This window comes from Seriola aureovittata, chromosome 3 (genome assembly GCF_021018895.1).
Source record: "Seriola aureovittata isolate HTS-2021-v1 ecotype China chromosome 3, ASM2101889v1, whole genome shotgun sequence".
Taxonomy (NCBI): Eukaryota; Metazoa; Chordata; class Actinopteri; order Carangiformes; family Carangidae; genus Seriola; species Seriola aureovittata.
Window position 1 is genome coordinate 27,957,431 of NC_079366.1, and position 19,431 is coordinate 27,976,861.

Genomic DNA, 19,431 nt, shown 5'->3' on the forward strand with positions numbered 1-19,431 from the left:
ACTTTTTCCACCCAAGCACCGTTCATATTTTACCACCAGTTGCAGTGGAGAAAATTATCTATTATTTATCTATCTCCTTATTTTCCATTTCACACACATTTCATGAACTTTCAGTGACTTTTTACCCTGAGCCCATGTTTATTTTTTTGACCCTACTCAATCCATTTCTTTGATGAAAGATCAAGAAACGGCATATTAAAAGATTCAGAGCAACTGCAAACATCCAGCTTCTTATTTATTGGTGCCATCCAACACACTAAAAGACCCTGGGCAACCACATAGACTGTAAATAAAGATGGATGTAGCCTCCATGACGTCACCCATAGGTTTCTGAAGAGCGGTTTTGAAGCTCAGAGTGGGCTGCTCCGCCAGCAGTGCCTGACTCTGCCTAACTCCCGGCTAATCCTAAAATGGTCAAAGAGGTGGAGCTGAGGCCTTGCTGCATGCCGGTTTGCATGCTCACCCACCTGTCACTCAAAGTGGCCACGCCCTCAATGCATATATGCATTATGCATAACTTTAAGTCTTAATAAAATTGAAAGGAGTTAGTTTATATAAAAATTCACCTCCCTTACAGCTATAGAGACCAAAACTGTTTCTTGTACAAGACTGTAAACATGTTTATTTCTGCTGTAAAGTTGGGCATTTTAACATGGGAGTCTACAAGGATTGACTTGCTTTTGGAGCCAGCCTCAAGTGGCCATTCAATCCCCTGCAATTTTTTGGCACTTCCTTATTGGTTTCATTTTTAGCGCCAGAGGTTCCCGCTTGGATAACCAGAACAAAATATGAGATCTATAAATGGACACCCATCTGTAGTTTCTGCTTCTCTTTGCTCAATTTGACTGATCTCTACGTAGTTTTCTGTGAACTTGTCATGGTCGAGAGGTGCTAGATTGTGGTGGAGATGGACAGCATAGTGTTAACAGTCTGGGGGCTGAGCAGTGATTGAACAATGGGGGCGGGGGAAAAATAATGAGCTGGTGACATAGTGTACCCTTCAGGAAATCACAACTGCCATCAAAAAAGCACCAAAAGCACAGTGTGGATTTTGAACATTTTAGATTTGTGTTGAATGGCTTTGAAAGAGCATTAATAAAACAGGTTCAGGAATAAAAGCAGTGAAAAATGTGTGATTGTGAGCCAGAGTTCTGTCATATCAGTCAGCATCCAGGGCGACAGCAAGTGTCTGTTCGACAGTGCAGTCTGTTTTTTTTTTTATAGACACATGTCAACATCCTATGAAGAAATGCTCATTGTTTGTTCTTCAAAACCTGTGATTCCATTTATTTGACACAACCTTCAAAACCTCAGAGAAATTTTTTTTAAAATGCCATTGCCATTGCATCAGAAAGTTTTGACTTTGCTGTCAGCTTCTTGTTGCATGAAATCCGGTTGAAATTACATCCTTTGTTCATAATGTAACTTTAAGATATCAGAACGAACGAGGACTGAACTGAAGGACAGACTCTCTATTTGCGTATGAGAAAATTACTGATCACAGGTTTTTGCCTGATGCCATTTCCTATTTGCTGAATATAATACATGTATATGTGAGGGCATGAACTATTGACATTTTATTACTCCAGAGTTGGTGTGTTTAGACCAACAGTAATTCTTACCTCTTCTTCTTCTTCTTTTTGTTTAAGGGTTTCTAACCTTCATCATCTGCTGATAAGTGTCTGCCCTGAATATCCAAGTGCACCTGTTTCCTATTCAGTACTTGAATTTGTCATAATCTCCATTGTTTTTTCCTAATCTTACCCAAGTGGTTTTGCCTTTTTAAACTTTGTAATACTGTATGTAACCAGCTAGTGTCTAGCGTTGTGTTTTGACAATGAGGCCAAGACCAGGATATTGCCGGAGGCGATCTCCGTTTATTCTGACAAAAGAGATACAGCGCCTCAGTCGTGGATGTTGAGGGATGGGCAAACACTGTTCATTCACTCCCCCCAATTCCACATTTCTTTCTGCCAGTCCAGGGACTTGAACCGTCAACCTTTCACCCCCAAACACGCTGACCTCTTGGAAATGGCTGCCCCCAACTTAATTTGGAGTGTTACAGACTTGTGATCCTACATTATACATATTTAAAAAATTTTGAATGGAGATCATTTGCACCTATATGCTGATGACTCAATATTATATGTCCCACTTTCTTTGTCTGTAGCTGAAACCAGGTTGACATCACCGAGCACTATGTGGCACGAAAAAACATAAAAACAAACATCAAGCAGTGTTGTCCATTGAAGTGATGCCCATAGTGGCTTCTTCCTGTTCAAAAAATCTTGTATCAGCCTGTATACAACCTAACCTATGGTTAAACATTGTGATAAACAGTCATAGAATTGTAGCGACTAGAGAGAGAATTTCAAAACTTAAAAACTTTCAGAACTCAGATGTAAAACTTCATTTTTTTTTTCTCTCTTTCCCCACCTCTCCTGGTCCAGTGAGTCTGTGATGTTTTATGGATGTATACACTTTTTTTTTTTTTTACCTCTGCCACAAAGAGGAATAATATCAGACTTTATGCCCCCTTTCCTACCACCCTCATTAAACAGCTTTCATCTCTCCGTTATCAATAGGACTCTGGAGTCCTGCAGCATGGCACGCAGTGATGACCTCACAAACTCATTATTGATGAGGGAATGAATCATACCAATACGCTGTCGAGGCCATAGCTGCAGGGACTATTCAATAATGAATCAGGCCAAAATACAAAACACACAAATAACCATACTAATACATACACAGATTCTCTACATGTATTACTTAATGGTTTAACCTTGTTTTGAAGTATCACTTATAAGTGAATTATCTAAATGAGATGTAAATACTTCTAAAATCAGTGCTTCCAAACCAAAACCTTCCAAGCACTCACAAGAAAAAAAACTGAGGGGGTGAGAAATTATTAAAAGGGCAAGAAAGAACAAAAAGCATCTTCAGTTAACCTATATTCACGTTCCCGTATTTTTCCATGAGAAACTCTGGATACATATGTCATAAAATTATTTTTGACTGCACTTCATCAAACTGGAGATGTGCACAGACCTACATGTAAGCCCATGCAGGGAAACACACACTGCACCTGCCCTCAGCATCTGCTCAGTGCCACTAAATTCCGGTTTCTATGTCGGATACAGTATATTACTATTCTCATGGGCCCATAAATAAATGGAAACACTCAGCCCCCTTGGGTGAATTCTTTCCATTTCCTCCTAATATGACGCTAATATATATCTGCAGCCCGAGGCACTGGCAGCGCTCATTAAGGAGAAATGATGTCTCACAGTCATGTAAGAGTGTGCACAACAGTCTAAGCTAGTGTGTGTGTGACAATAGATTTGTGTAAATTGCTTGTATGGTGTGTTTGAGACAGTGAGCCTGATGTTTAATCCCATCATACAGACGCATTTCAAGTAATTTACAAGAAGTATGTTGGTGTGTGTGTGTGTGTGTGTGTGTGTGTGTCTGCATAGTCCTGTTCACCTTTGAATTATTAACAGTTGCTATCACAAATTTGAGAAGCAGAGGGGTAGACTACATGAAAACATAACTTTCATTCGTGAGCCACAACTTTCAAGGCACCACAGATAAATATTAATCTCTCAGCCTCACCTCCCAGCCTCCCAAGCAGGTGGTATGTTTTAAAGCACTCATTATGTGATGGAGTCTTCTATCATCCAAAATCAGAACCACATTTAATGTCGGCTGCCAGGCTCCAAGAGACAAGGTTTCTCTTCCATTAACAGGAGTATGGCATGTCTCGATGGGCATATATCATCCGTGCCATTGCAGACGGTATGGCCTATTTTCATAGCAATCGGGTTGCAACAACATGGAAGGAATACTAAAAAAAATGTACTAATTGTGTGTCTGTAAACCAAACCATTCAAATCCCATTACACAGAGTATTCAAATATTTAAAGCACATTTTCTAAATCAACTTTTATTGACTTTTAAACTACATTCATTGGGGTCTTAGCAGAATTATTAACTATCAAACTTTGAAATGTCTTGAACAACCATTGCTTTGTGCACTTCTTACTGTTTATTTGAGAATGTGTCATAAAAATGTCATGTAGGTCTTGTTTAGAATTAGGAACATCAAGTATCACGTCTTCACATTATATCCCCATTCAAACAAAACCACTTTGTGTCTGCTAACTTTGAGCCCGAGCAGGAGTCCAGTTACAGGAAGAGGAGATTTGCAGCTAATCACCTAGCTAACTAGCTAGATAACAAATTTGTAATCCTTTGGTTATATTATTCTGTGCTTACTACACAGGACGTACATAAATAGATAGATTATCAAGTCTCATTTCACTTGGTCACCACCTTATTCTTCATCGTTTTTTAATTTTTGCTAATGTAGTGCTGCAGGAATGAGTCCTACATCCCAGAAATTGGTTAGCATTTTAGCACTTCAAGTTCCCTCGTCCCAAAGTGTATGTGTTTATGGTTAGATGATTAAAATACGGTCTATGGTAACACAAGGTCAAGACATTGTCAAGTTTGATTCTACGACATAAAATACATCAATAAATACCCAAGTCATGATTTCTTTAAGCTTTTATGTCTCTTAAAAATGGTGGTTTCGTACATGTATCTACATGAGACTACGGTTGTTGGCGTTGTTAAAACATCGTCACGCTGAACATGAAAACCTCATGTCTTGTTGTGTTTATACTTGTGCTTTTGCAAACTACTACTAACTTTTTAAGAGGAAAGGCTTTTGTGGAATAGGTGAGCGCTAAATCAAACTACAAATTGGGAATTTAGCGGTGGTGATGTTGAAGTCATGTGACCGTGGTTTCAGAGTTGAAGCGATTCCCTGCATGCCTGCTCTGACTTCATGGCCCACTGATCTAATCTTATCATCTAATACTGAAATTTCTGTTGGCAAAATGAAGCTCTTCATGTACAGTCTGTTCAGCAACAGACTAAAGGTTAAAGGTCAGCAACACCCTATTTTCTCTTGCAACAGCCAACTTTGATTTGTTTTTGTTTTATGTGTAATACCAAGAATTTAATTGGAGTAATTGGGTTGATTGCTATCAAACATCTAATGAGCAGTTATGTAATGTAAGAGCTTATATAATGTCTAAAACAAGCAAAAAAAACAATCTAAAATAAATCTACAGAATGCCATTTTTTCTAGAAAATAACATTAACATGATCTCAACTCAGTAGTTAGTCCCAAATCTGGTTCCACATTCAGTATAGTAGATAGTCTAGTGTAAATAAACCAAAAGGAACACTGCAAAATGAAAAACATCAGTCATTCCATGTGGGTTAGTGGTGAAAATGTATCTCCAACATTGATAAGTTTGATAATTTATTCATGAAATGTATGAATATTTTTCATTTTAGTGTCACACCACTGACATGGCTCATCCTGCACAGGATAACATGACATGTTAGTGACAGAAGAAAGACTTGTGGGTGTTGAAATTCACAAAAAAAGACCAATCTTTGGGCATCTCACACAGATCTATGACATAGCATTTTTATGCATTGTTTAAATAATCAATGCCAAACTGCAAAGGAACATCACCACAGGATTTGGGATACAGGCTCCTTCATGGGTGACTGCTTGGGGAATGGGAAAGGGAGAAGGACAGGATGCGGCAAATTTAAAGAGAGGACACAATATTAATGTGGAGCTCCTTTCACCTAAGGAGGTACATTAGTGAGGCTGTGTAAATCAGAGGTGGTTGAGTTATGCTGCCCACTCCCACTTGGTGATGGGGATAATATTGGGCTTTCTGGATGGCTGGGTTAAGTACTGAGGAACACACACACACACACACACACACACACTTGTATTTGTATCCTCCAAAAATATTTCCATTAACAGTGGCTTTCACTGCCCTATCTGATCCATTAGTCTGACCAAAAAGTCAAGTCTGGCCAGACTGACTTCACAAACAAGTCTTGAGTCTGAAGGTCTAAAAAAGGTTTTCACAAGGACTGAAGAACAGGAAGGTGTACGTTCACACAGTATTCATTTCTCCTCACTTGCATATATCTCCACTCTGTATTTAGTGCATCTCAAAGTTTCAAACATTGATTCATCTTCCTTGTCATTATTACCGCTCCCCTGCATCTTCTTCGCACCTCTGCAATCTCTCTCCGTCTCTCTCTGTCTTTCTGTCTCTCTCTCTCTCTCATGTTTAATCAAGTCCACCAGGCGGTTTACTCTGTAGGGGTCTGTGAATTATTGATGCCAGGGCCACATTGAAAAAGGAGGAGAAACAGCAGGGAGAAGGATGGAAGGGAAAATGAGCGAAGGAAAAGAGGGAACATTTCCCTTAGTCGGCCGGTGCTGATGTAGATGGATAGATAAGACAGAAATACAAGAGAATATAGACAGAGACAGAAAGAGAGACAAAGGGAGAGAGAGAGAGAGAGAGAGAGACTGGAAGGGAGGCTGACAGGAGATTTCAGGTAATGAGGGGAACTCGGCTCTTTTTTCTTAAACCAACGCCCAGACATGAGGAGTCATGCTGTGAGATCTGCAATAGTGATGGAACTTAAACAAAGCCTGAAATCCCAATATTACAAAACCCTGGAGAAAAGAGTCCCAGTCTGTACAGCTGCTTTATGAAACTTCTATGTGTTAATATTTTGCCATCGAATCTCATTGTCTGAAAGGTATGGTGTAGTAGTAAGGGTGTCGAAGAGGTGGATGGGGGAAAGTAAGGTGATCAACTTTCATGGAGGAAGCCAGAGTTTGTGCCAAAAACATACAGTCAATGATCACTTCTGTTTAACCATAACTGACTTTTCCCTAACCTTAACCAAGTGTTTTAGTTGCCTAGCCTTAAATTTGTTTGCCACCAGCAACATCTTTCCCTAGAATCACCCATATCATCTACAAATAGTTGGGGGTTCTCTAGAGTTGTCCATTACCTCTTCTCTGTCGATGAGGTTGTTTACCCCACTTATGGTCTGGTCTTAGCGTTTCAAAGCTGGTGGATCATCAAACACTTCTATAGCCGATAGCTCAACAACTACTGGCCAAATTGCCAGGAACTTGAACATATGTATCATCCCCTGAGGACAAGTCTGTCTGATTTAGTGAGTCTTTAGGGATTTTGTCACTTTTGATCTTGTACCAGCAGCCTTTGAAAATTCTCCTTAATTTTGTCACTTTGACAAAGAATTGAAAGAAAGCTGTCGGCCAATTATGTGCAGAATAAATAAGAAGTACAGAAGTATAACTGTAAGGTGGATCGGCACAAATAAAGAGTGGTCCTGTCAGAGTTAGGAATTGCTTTATCGGCCAACATTAGACTTTTAGCTGTTGATAGCACTGCCACAATGATAGATGGATGTGTTGAGCGCTATCAGCCCAAAGTAAATGATTTTCACATTCTTTTATTCACTTTGTGATAAACAGCAACGATTGGAAAGTTTATCGTTCCTACTGATTAGAGGGATACTGCAGTGACGTAGTCCTCCTCGCATTCTCTGTTTCACTTGTTGATCAGAGACAGCCTGTTGTAGTGAGCACAAGGTTTGCAGTGGGACAGCTTTGCTAGATGGGTATTACTAATATGAGAAGATTACTGCGCCTGCTTGATGTTAATAGTATCAACTCTGGCATCAGAACCTTGTTTTTACCTTGACTAAAGCAGTTGTGGCTCTGAGTTCACATTATTGGGGCATGTGAAGTACAGCGTAGCTCCACTGAATAAGTGTGAAGGGTCTTACCCCTTTAACACCACCCTTTGCCAAAATGTCAACTACACACACAGCTTATCTCATAGTCTTTTGTATTTCCAAGTTTACTTTTGCTTCATCAGCTTTGATGGCTATGCCGATGACACCCAACTTTACATGAGCACCAGACCTTCCCATTCCTTTGCCAACTGCCTGCATAACATGCCATCTAACCATCTGAAACCGTGCCATGACAAAACAGAGCAGTGTTGTCTTGCTATTTTCCCAGAAACACTTTCCCTCACGTTTACACATGTTTACATCTGGAAGCTTCTCAGTACAACTCAACAGTCCTTTCACATGTCTGACAGGAGGAACCACACTTGTTATTTACTCTCAAACACAAACCTTCTGGTTGGAAGTTGCTTCAGCAGAGTGTCATTTGTGCATTTGTCACGTTCACTCCCAAGTGACATGTTTGCACAGTAGCTGTGGGTGGATACTTTAAAGTGGTTTGGATAAAGGCATCCATTAAGAAAAGATTTCCTCTGTATAATTTGAGAAGACTGTCTATTTTAGTGATCTACCTTCCAAGCTGGAAACCAGAGACTCTCCATGAGACTCTTCATTATCGAAGAAATTCAACCTGGAGCCCCTCTACACAGAGCAAATGTAGATTTCGAGGACACATAATGAGACCTGGGGTGACTTTTATACGGAAACGACCACATTATCTGACTAAACTCTGTGAATCACACCATTAAATTGCTTATTTAAAAGGACAGACAGCACAGGGGGACATGGCTTGTGGAAAGATGGTAGTAAAGGGCGAAGAATTAGCAGCAGATACAGAAACCGAGGACGATAAACGACTTAAACAAAGTACATTATGATCCTTGATTAGAATCCTACTCACTTATCCAAACTCACATAATTGAGAGTAACAGCAGATCACCATTAATTTAGTTTTTGTTTTGTTATCCACAGCTTATTAAAAGTGACCTAATATTAGCAGCAGATAACAGCTTGGGACAAACAGACATCATATCTGTCCACTCCCAGATGGCAACAGGAGTGAAACACAATCAATAGCTAAAGGCGAATAAAACAAACAGAAGCACCATGAGGGAACAGAGAGAGTTGTTAGTGTAGTTATTGAGCTGGAAACTAAACGTGTGTGTTGGAAGGAATGTCTGAGTTCAAGCCCTCGAGGGCAGACGAAGAGATAAAAGTTGGACAATATCAGCGAGGGCTGCCACAGTACCTAATCTGGTGACTAACACAATATGGGGCCATCAACAATAACTGTCATGTGTAGGAGAGTAATGGAGGTAATTCCTATCATGTTTGAGGTTGTTTTTGTCCTGAATGGTGAGATCGATCACTATCCAAGAGCATTTGATAATAACAGAAAAAGATTAACCACTAAACTTTCATTTCAGCCTTTGTGGTTTTTAGGAAATAAAAAAAGGAGCACGAGTTCTTACGGGAGCAGGAGTAAAAAGAAACGAGCAACAATATTTAGTGTCCCTACCCCTCACTATAAGAAGACACTGAATAGACAACATCACATATATTTCTATACTACCAACACCGTAAATTGCCTGGGCTGGATTATGCTCAGGATAGTTCAGGATGGTTTCCAGACAAGGATTAAGCCCAATCTTATTTCAAGGATTATTTTTTTAAATGGATTTCTCCATACTATTTTTTCTGTAGTCTAGGGAGAGGCTTAAACCCTGTTTGGGAGACAGGGCTTGTAGGCTTTACTTCTTTGCACATTACAGTGTAATAATAATAATGATAATATTAAGCGAATGCCTTTTAAATTTCTTACACTGCTTTACTGTATGGGAAGGCTTACATATTAGTCTCCGTTCTTACATTTCCCACCCTTAACATATGGTAGAGTTTCATCATCATGTAGAAATAGATGTACAGTAGATTACAAGCTAAAGAAGGTCAAGCATGACAAAATCTAACTTTAAACATTAAAAATTTAATGACACACCTATAAACTTTACTGCTCTCTGTATTTTATTTCTTTTTTTTTTATTCAATATTGTCAATAGCTATGTCTTGGTTCCTTCAATCATGAGAAATATGGACACTTTTCACTTCATTTAAAGACTTTGGATAGTGTTTAAAAAAGGCGCTCTGTCGACTTTAAACATACAAAAGTTGTGTTTACATTCAGTTTTACTCACACAAAATACCTTGTGTAAGCCATTAGAAGTATTTTACTGAATGGAAGTCAATGGTAAAAGTTGAGTAGTTATACTTAAGTTACGGATGTCTACAATGGACATTTCCACTAGTAAGACATTCATTGTTGATTTCAAGAATTAATATTGTGACCAGTGAGAAATAAATTGTAGATATCTTTAATTAGATTTGCCACTAGTTGGCTTGCAATTCTAACTTGTGAAAAATCAATTATCTACATTTTTTATTTCTGTTTTCATTGTGTTCTCCACATCCAACATGTACATGTAGAGGATTTGACAGGACGTAGAAATTTTCATGACCTGAGTGTTACAGCGAGATGTGTTGGCCCAGTCTCTCCTTACAAGTATCAGTCCTCTTAGTGTAACAGTGACCGGGATACAGCCACTGATGGAAACTGCAGTCTGGTGACATAAAAGCATCAAAGACCCTGCAGTTCCTCCCTGCTGACATACTCTCGTTGTAGATCAGTTGGAGCAACTTGTTAAATGTGGTCACATAGCTTTTTTTAATCAATAGCTTTGTTATACAACAACAAATTGTGAGTCTGTGTGCTTGTGCAAGTGTGTGTGTTTGTGTGTATTTGTCACCTCTCACTTCCCCATGGCGTGGTCACCAGTAGACTGCGGTTGATGGTCTTTTAAAGAGTGCTCGGGGGGAGAAGCATGGAAACTCCTCAGCGGGCATCAAGTGGCAACTGGAAAAATGTTGCACTGACGATAATTTACTCTTGGCTGGTTGGTTAAAGCGTTTTTGGCCTGAGTGGTAACGAGCTGAGGCTGTGATGAACGAGGGGTCAAAAGTAAGACGAATGGGCGATCAGGTGATCAAAAAGCCTTATTGAACATTTCTGCATCGATCTGCTTGTTAGCTTCCTCTCAAGCGTATCACATGCTGATCGCACTGTTTTAAACGTCACATCTATCAACATTTGTTCCATGTGCATTGTGTGCATTTGTCAGCTGCATCACACTCGGCCACACAGAAGAAAGTGCAAAAATACTATAAAGTATTAACACTGTTCTTTAATAACAGAGGAGATTTAAACATGCACAGTATCAGTGTTTTTACGCTGCTATATCACTGTTAACAATGTTTCACGGGTACATTTACACTATCAGGATCATGCATAGCTAACATGTACGTACACATTTGAAAAACTGTTGATGATCTTTCTTGTGACTCTGGCAGCTCCGTGTCTCCGTGGACCTCGCTGAAGTGTGTCCTTCAGATGACTGATGTGTCAGGCTGCCACCCAGGATTTCCACAGCTTGTTAGTTTGATTAATTCTCTGTAGCTAATCAGTCACGTTAATACTCATGGGTGTGAAATGAGACCAGTCACCTGAACAACAGGCGCATAATGTACATAAGCATATGCATGGCTCCATGTGCACACATGCATGTGCTTTACACATGAACACTAGCACTAATTAACCCAGAAGTAAATGGAGTAGTTCAGTGACTTTCTTATTTACATACTGTTTAAGTTTCTGCTGGCACAGGCTAAGAAATGAAAATGCGAATTTTTAATTTATAATAAGAATGATTTGATATCTATCCTTTTTTGGTTTTTGAACCTGCTTTGATTGTTTGATGCTGTTTGACTTGGAAGAGTTGAGTTTGAGTTGGAAGTTTTTTAAATGATTATTTGTTTATTTATACGGGGACAATGCATGTTAATGTACATCAGTATAAAATACACAATGTAAACATGATAAGTACTGTATGAGTAGGAAAAAGGCTAATTCACATCAGTAGTCCGTAGACGGGTAACATAAAAGAAAAACATTACAAGAAACAAAAAACAAATACAAATATAAAAAACACAAATGAAAAGACAAATACATTAATTCACAATTCATAATTCACTTATACATTTTATATTTCACTATCCAAATTTTCAAACTTAAATGTATACATATTCATTCAGAGAAGCTTAGCATTAGGCTGGCTAACAGTTTTAGCCTAACTGTTTTTTGAAACAACATAACAGAACATTATCAGGACATATCAGGAAAATTGAATACACACCTTTCTTATATACAATACAGGTTATTGCTGGCCACTCACAAACAAAATGTTTGTGCTTCTTACCCCCATAATAATGTCACAACCTGTTGGATTCGTCTCATAACTCCAATCACCAGTTTGGGAACCACTGCTTTGAATATCCCCCATTTTCTCCTTAACATTCTTCCTCTCTTTGTCACTTCACTATATCACACATATTTGAGGGTTTTTTTTTTTTATGTGGAGACTGGGTAATTATATAGGCTACTTTTTGTGCATATACATATTTTATATTCTACACATCTGGCCCCCCAGGTCTCGCATTAAAAAAAAAAACCTTTGATTCTCACGCTAATGAGAAATCTCCATGGTCCTAATTAAATAGACTCATGATGCAGATGAACACATCTCCTCTGAGAAAACTTGTGCTTCACATGTGAGGTTTGAGTGTGGCAGTTATGATCATAATGAATATTCTCTGCAATTTCCCCTCCCAAAAAGAGTAAATTTTTAATGCTAACGAGTGGTAGTTTTTTGCAGTGTTGATGTACTCAATCACATGAAGTGAGAGAAGTGAACTTTACTATAGGGAAGTTGTTCCAGTGGATCTAAACCTATAACTTTCTACAATATGAACCCTGAACTCAGGCTGTAATAATCTTTTATTAGCCAGACTCTAATTTATACACAGCGAAACTAAGCAGTGTTTTGTTTGTGTTTTAATAAGTGTGTAATTTAATTAAAGCTATGGATGGGTGTCCAGAATTAACGAGCCAAATGTGAACCAGAACCCACCTTAGAAGGCAAATTTACAGCTGAGAAAAAATCTATTTAAAATATACGCTACAGTTGATTATATGGTATTATGGATTTAACCTATGGCTGCCATCCACATGGGGGGGGGGGGGATTTTGCAAAGCAATCCTGTGTATGCATTTTAATTTAATATCCTTATTCCATTATTGTATTTGAGCTGTAATTTGATATAATAACTGCTGCATATAAGCTCACCTTAAGGAAGTTCTCATCTCTTTCTCTTTCTCATGATATGGACTGTAATTACTTTGAATAATTTCCACCTCATGTGAAAGAGATCAAAAGAGATTTGTGCACTTGTGTGTGTAATTATAGTCACATTCTTTGGCTAACTGTGTTGTCTGTATTACCTTCTGCACGTGGCGATGCTCTAGCTCCATAGCTGAATTAGCCTTTTGATGACGCTAATGTCAATACAGATGAACCCCATTTGCACGGGGGCTTTTAAACTCTAAGGGTCTGCCTCTATCTGGGCCCATTTTGGATACTCAGCAAAATAGCATCTTATTACATTAGCCATGCAAGACTCATCCCTCTCATCCTCTCTGCTTTGTGTTTTATCTGCAAAATGAGTGAGGGCGTCACACTCGTTCTGAGGGTGGGAAAGTTTGTAGAGATTACTTCACTGCAGATTAAACTGCAAAGAAAAAAAAAAGGAAAAAAAAAACAACTTACATTTTTGGGGGGTGGAAATGATGAGAGGAAGGGGAGGGAGCGAATGCCAGATGTAAACCCTTCAACGTTACAGGCATACTGTATAGTGCAGTGTGCATCCTGGTCTGTTGATCCAGCAGGGCGCTTCACTGAGCTGGAGAATTAAATATACCCGTCCTGCTGGACGGGAAAAAAAAAACCAAACCATCTGAATCTGTTTTATCAGCCATCACAACAAACGTAAAGGAATTTGTCATCAGTGTCATCTGCGGAGAGACTTTATCATCAAGCGAGATAGTAACGCAGAGTGTACTGACACACATGGTAGAGGGAGCATATAATGAAGTCTGTATCACACATGATGCACATAATACACACATGCTCTATAATAAGATGTGGTCCCCTGAGAAATCCGCGGCAGGAATGATGGATGGCTTCACTGCTGGTAACTGCGCCCTCTCTACATGCTTTACCTTCCTCTTTCTTCCATCTCTTTCTTTGACCTGCTACCTTTACTTTCCTATCAAATGTCCTTTACTGTATTCTCTCTTTTTTTGCCCTTCTCTTTCTTCCTGTCATTTCCATTTTGCCTCTAACTGATGTCTACATATTGTTCCACCTCTCCCTCTCTGTATCACCCCCCCCCTTCCTCATCTTCCTCCAGCTGTCACTATATACGTTCTGCTCATCCTTATTTCTCTTCTACTTGCTGTTCTCTCTTCTGTTTTCCTCCCTCATTGTCCTCCAATAAGCACCACATGCCGCACCAGCACTTCACCATCCCTCTTGCTATCTCATTATCTCTCCCACACTAGTATTTCAGTAATTAGAACTGCGGCTGAGGCTAGGATTACAGTATAGTGAAGACCAACCCAACTCTAATGACATTTAGTCTCTCTAATGGTCCAGCTTTAGCTTTCTCCGCTCCATTATTCTTTTTCTGCACACAGAAAGCACCAGAGCATGTTTTGCTCTTTGGGGGTGTTCAAACTGAATGTAGTTCAGTCAACAAAGTTGATTCAAGTGGTGGTAGAAAAACAGAGAAAGACACAACCGGACCCTTGCTCTATAGGTGACACAAATTAGAGTGAACATGTCCACACAAAATGAAATTGTTTAATCTTAACTGAAAATGACCTGCTTATTCCGAGTCTTTATGATTCTGCTTGAAGAATGTACACATACATTAAAAGTCCCATATTGCATAGGTAGATGTCCATGTGTTGTTTGATTATAAAGCAGGTCGAGGTTCTACATTAATACTGGGAAAGTATCAAAGTACAGCTCAGGCCCCTATGGCCATCCAGCACCAAAGTGTTTGATGGCTGCTGTCCAAGGTGCTGATCCTGGGTGCTTCAGGTCTGTCTGGGAGCTGTCCGTGGTATATGCTGACAATGACACAATGCAATGTTTGTTGAATGCGCCATTTCTGGGCATTAATGTGGTGATTTAATGATTTAGTGTGTAATCTTGGTCATTTCACATTGTAGTAACCAGATGACAGTATCAGCTAGAATAAAGAAGAGTGACGGATAGGAATGTGCAACAAATCCTCAACATCTATAAACTATGTTCAGTACAGACTTGGTAACAAGAGGAGCTCATTCTCAGCCTACAACATATTTTTAGAGCTGATCTTAAAACATTTGGTTTTGTTGAAGTCTCTCATCTGTCATTATGTCACTGTGTATCTTCAAATCAGTGCTGCATTATGTAACACTCTTCCTGTCAAACATCCGACACTCACAGGAACAAATATAAATGATTCACAATGTGTTGGACTAAAGTTCGAACTTCACTGTGTGAACTAAGTTTTCTGTGTTAATCTGGATAACAGTTAATTTTTTTAAAGAGTTTTCATTTAAGTTTATTATGAGCCCGTGACACAAACTTCAGTATTCACAACTTTTACACCCTGTGTCGCCATTTTGTATATTCTGCATCAAACCATTTCTACTAAAACCATTCAAAGTTTCATCTTTTCCTTCTTTCATCTGACAGCACATACTCATCCACCCCTCTCTAACTCTGTCACACTCCTGTTTCAGTTGTTGCTATCAGAAAGTGGTATGTTGCTGGGAATCAGGACTGAGTCTTATCGTTCTCATGTTTTTGTGACAAAAACAGTTGAAAGTTTAGCAGTTGTGGCTGATGTTAGTGGTGTGGAGTGACTGTTTACCAGTATAATAATAGGAGTGCTTGGAGTGACATTTATCCTGTTAAGTGCACTCCTCATGAACGGCTTTACACTTACAAAACAAAATTACATATCTTCAAATAAAATTGCTTTGAGTCACCAGGCTTTCAACTAATGGTTATCAGTAATGTCTATAGTTTATCCTTGTTTGAAGCAACACCAAACACGTTTAAAGGTTGACTCTCAAAGAACATTATCGTCCATCACTGGTGCTGCTCAGTCTGTTGCCGTTGCAGTTTATTGATGGCTGACTTTCATCTCTGTCTGCCTAAACAAGATTAGTAAAAGCTTGACAACTTTTTTTGCCTTGAACAGAGATTTGATGAGCAGGTAAAGGCTTTTTCAGCAGCATTATTTTTCACGTTGATGTACTTAACAGCTACTTAGATCAGGGAAGTGCCAGAGTGTAACCACATCCTGCTGCTCTTGTACTGTGTTGTCAGACTGAGCTGTCCTGTCTAACAGAGTTTTAAATATACACAAACATGAACGTGACAAAAGTTTGTGTGTTTCTGATAGAATACATCTCTGCAAAAAAAACTTCCACTTCATCCCTCTCTTTGTCAGTTGACTGACAAAAATGTGCGCAGTGATATGAACGCTAAAAGGAAAAACTGTCTCGTGTTTGCTGCTTTGCTGTAATGGCCTATCCAGCTGAGACAGTTGTCAAGGCTGTAGAAGTTGTTTTCCTACTTTTAAAGAATGATCAGTGGCAAATTGCTTTTTTTTTCTACGAGGAGAGAAAAACATGACTTTATACCTAAAAGACAGACAGACGTTGTCCTTAAGTGCTTTGCACAAAAGGCATGTTGTTGGTCGTTGTTGACAGAGGGGAGTACATATATTATTCACACAGATCACCCAGATTTTCTCAGCGTGTCTCAGCTACTACTGTCTCATTACAGCCAGGTTTATCCTTGAGTTTGGTTTTTGAAAGCAACAAGTCATGTTTAAGAAAATGTCAAAGAAAAACTAAATTAAAAGTCAATTTATAAGAAATTATTCTTTAAAGAGTTTTCATTAGCTTTTGAACAACTTTTTCTTTTGGATCTTTTACTCTTCATATGTTTCTTAAGCTACCACATTAACTAAATCAGTGCCCACTAAATCACTCATTTTTAAATGGTATGTTGCTACCATAAATGTTAACCATATATATTTCATTTATATATGCAAGGTTATTAAAACAACATACATATTAAAATCCTATATGCTTAAATATGTTTTTTCTTATTAATTTGTCATTCATTTTAAACATGTCTATCTTCCCATTGTGGTAAAATGGTCTCAGATTTTTGGAACCCACTACATATAATATCAACATATATCGACAGCCTTTGGGATGAATATGTTTGTCTACAATATTAGCGTACATACATAAACATACATATCTATATGGGCTAGACATATGTATATGTCAATATATGAAATTGTTCCAATTTCTAATAGGTTTCACATATAATCTTTAGGTATGTTCTTATTTTATATGTATATTTGTATATGGAAATTCAACATATTTACAGTGCTCTTACCTGTAAAATCAACTTTTTCTTTCTATCACATCAAATCATTGAATTTGTGGTTGGCGATATCAGGAATTTCCAATATTGCATGTGCATGCACATATTCTTGTTTCACTGTGGGAACATTCATTGTTAATTGTCCCCACAATGCCAATGTCTCCACAGTGATGGTCCTCACAACCATAGAAAGACATTTACACACACATACACATTTCTTGATTCGCTGTGGGAGACTTGTTGACATAATGCATTCCCTAGCCCTTTACTCTAACTTTAACCTAAACCTAAATGTAATCCTAAAACCAAGTCTTAATCCTCAAAAGCCCTTTGAAGTTAATTGTCCTCACAACGATGGTTTTTATTCAATTTCTTCACAACCATAGAAAGATATGTACGTGGGCGCACACACACACACACACACACACACACACACACACACACACACACACACACACAGACAACAAAACAGGCTCCCTCAAACTTGGTTATTAAAGGCCCTAGAAACCCACAGTCAACCCACACAGGTGTTTACACTTAGTTGCTCTTCTTGGCTCCTCCAGACATTTTCTTGTAGGAATTAATTTAATGACTCCATCAATAGTCGTCTTTACACCACTGCTTTTCCTGCTTCGGTAGGTCAAAATATCCGCCATGAAATGGGGGCTAATCCCCGCAAAGCTTGGTTGAAGATGGGCAGATAAGAGGTCTAATTAACCAGTATAACTGAAAACACCTACTATGTAATGCTTACAGCACAAACATGATGATGACCAGGAGAATGATACCTGCAGACTACTCTCATCATGCCGGGATAGGACCTAATCAACGGATCCTTGTAGGTAATGTGATGATGATGATAAAACATACGTGAGTGAGTGAAAAACAGTCATAAAACAGAATATATCTATCCCATCTATAAAACATTAACCTTCATTCAAGGTTAGTTTGCTTTATCCAGCAATGATTTCCATTTGCATCCGCTAACAAAGTAGCACTATTTTCTTGTAAAATGTTATTTCCATCATTTCTTCCTATGAAAGAAATTAAAAGTTTCCTTCCAGTACAACCTGTTCTTTGAGCTTCATGTGCAGCAGTATTGTGTGGAGGTGAGTGCGGCTTATGCAATAACAAATGTGCTCATTTCTGTGTTCTGTCTCCCCTTATTGTTTCTGTAATGCACAATATGTCAGTGAAGATGTCTCTCGCCAACAGTGGAAGAGGAATAAATACAGGTATTCATTACAGAGCTGGCATTACTTCTGCTCACCGTCTCAGGAACAAGTGTTCTTTCTGTCTTCATCATATGTTGAAAATCAGCCACATGAGCAGGAGCCGTGAATCCTGCTGGCTGATAAATTCAAGTGTGCTCAGAGCAGAACCATATTAACTAACAACTGGAGCGATTTACAGATGGTAGCACCCACCGCCACCTACGCATCTGTACCAGTGCATATGTTAGTGTGTGTTGTAGTCTTTCCCTGTCTGTGTGTTTTACTTCCGTTTGCTTGCTTAACTCAGTCTGTTTGAAAAGATTATTTGAGATACTAAAATTACTCACCAAACGCACATGTGCTCACATGCTGACACAAACTGCATTTCTTTATATCAACCAGTTGTGACTTTTATTTCACTGAACCATTTCTTTCTTTCAGTTTTTAAATCTAGTGAGAAGGGCAGTCATTTTTATGACTTAAAATGAAATATAACAATAAATCTTATTGTTACAGTTACCAGAACATTAACCAGACCTCCCTGACAGCACCCACCCACACACACACACACACACACACACACACACACACACACACACACACACACACACACACACACGCACACACACACACCAGACATACACACACATTACTAACAGATTCAGGGCCTGCTGGGTAAGAAATATTGCACAGTATAACCACGAAGTAAATTGTGACAGGAGCCACATAAATGTGTATTTTAACACTTTCAGCAGGTGTCTTCTCCTGTGTCCCATATATTTTCACCTAAAGCATGTGAACCTGGCTTCCTTCTAGACAATAAAGTCAGGTGCTAACCATTAGGGTATGGTCCTATGCTAACACTCATGAAAAGCTAAGCTAGGCCTATTAGCTGTATTAGCACCATCCACTTTTATATAATCCCGCTCTGCCACAGCTGCTCCACACAGACAGTTATGAGACAGAGAAGTCTTCTGAATTTATCATGCAACTGTCTACGTAGCAGGCAGCTGCCCAGGCTAACGGGTTTGCTGTTTGACTGGCTACTACACATAGCAAGTATTTCCATAAACCAAGCCACTTAAGCTGTGACCACTCAATGGGTTTTCCTGCTGAAATTCAAC

At 38.9% G+C, this 19,431-nt stretch overlaps 1 long non-coding RNA gene across 1 annotated transcript in view; it reads left to right on the forward strand.

The window, feature by feature from the left end:
- LOC130166598 (uncharacterized) overlaps window positions 1-18,244 on the forward strand; it is a 30,703-nt gene extending 12,459 nt beyond the window's left edge. The window contains exon 3 of the long non-coding RNA XR_008827168.1: window positions 17,850-18,244. This is a non-coding gene — a long non-coding RNA (uncharacterized LOC130166598). The remainder of the gene's footprint in view (window positions 1-17,849) is intronic.
- The last annotated feature ends 1,187 nt before the right edge of the window (window positions 18,245-19,431 follow it).